This window comes from Echinops telfairi, unplaced genomic scaffold (genome assembly GCF_000313985.2).
Source record: "Echinops telfairi isolate 266 unplaced genomic scaffold, ASM31398v2 ScPeMD7_7467;HRSCAF=8505_0, whole genome shotgun sequence".
NCBI lineage: Eukaryota > Metazoa > Chordata > Mammalia > Afrosoricida > Tenrecidae > Echinops > Echinops telfairi.
This window is the reverse complement of record NW_022111367.1, coordinates 14,204,300-14,205,518: the sequence shown is the minus strand read 5'-3', so window position 1 is coordinate 14,205,518 and position 1,219 is coordinate 14,204,300.

The following is a 1,219-nucleotide window of genomic DNA, read 5'->3' as shown; positions in this document are numbered from 1 at the left end:
TGATTAAAGTAAATGCAAACTACAGCAACCCAATCCTGACAGGACCTCTAATGACCCAGACCCCTTAGGAATGAAGGTCTGGGTCACCCCATTAGGCAAACAACCATGGCCAGCTGAAGGTAATACAGAATGGGCTGTAGAAGAAGGTAGTTCTACCTATCAGTTACAACCACATGATCAATTGCAAAAGCTAGGTGTGTGACTGTCATTTTATTTTCTTTATATGTGCTTATTGATGATCTTTTCTTTGTTCGTGTATGATGTTAAGCGTAAGTGTAATTTCATTAATGTCTGGAAAATATATACAGTTAAAGAATTGTATACAGGTGCTAAGTTGGCAAGGGGTGGACTATGGCAGTTGGTTTATTGTGCCAACCTGGCCATAGGAACATGTGGGATTAATAAGGTGGCAATTTGATTGAAGGGCAAAGAGATAAATGTCTTGGCAAGCCCCGCCCCTCTCTCATGTGTCTGCTTTTGCTAGCTCTCTACCTCAACTTGTGAGCTATACTAACTGTGGGAAAGCCAACCCATGGATTATGTTGCTAGAGTTTGAAGTTCCTTCAAGACCAGCTTCGCCACACTGCTGGTGTTTATATCGCTTTAGCTTGGGGTTGTCAGATCCTGTCATCTGGCATTGCTTGAGTTTGATAGCCCATCTGAACTGCTTTGCTAAGTTCCTGAGCTGCTGACTGTTGGTGACCCACCCTGCTGTGGCCAGACTGCCTGCATTGCCCTCGGGAAGACTCAGCTGTCTGCTCCCTTGACCTTGGACCTACCAGCCCTCTGAGTTGAAGGGCTCCCAGTATATTAACTGTTCCACGGAAGTAAGTAGAACTGAGCCCCCTGCACTGCTGTGTGGACAAATGAGCTGTTACATTCCTTTGTGCTGTATATATACAAAATCATAAGTGTCCTGGTTTTGTTTCTCTAGCGAATCAAATCTAACACAGGGTGCCTACTTCCTTGCTCTGATTGATAAACATTTTGTCTCTAATGTACTCAAAGTCGTTTCTCCTGTTATTTTTTGGTTCAATTTCTTCTCTATTTATACTCAACAAGGCAATATCACAGTCTTGACCTATAAAGATTGTCAAATAAAAAAGTATTCGCTTTAACTTGCAGAATGATCTTTCACAATTTAATAGAAATTTCAATGGCTGTAGAAACTGCTTAGTGGTTAATATAAATGCAAGTGGTGACCAGGCATGTACCATAC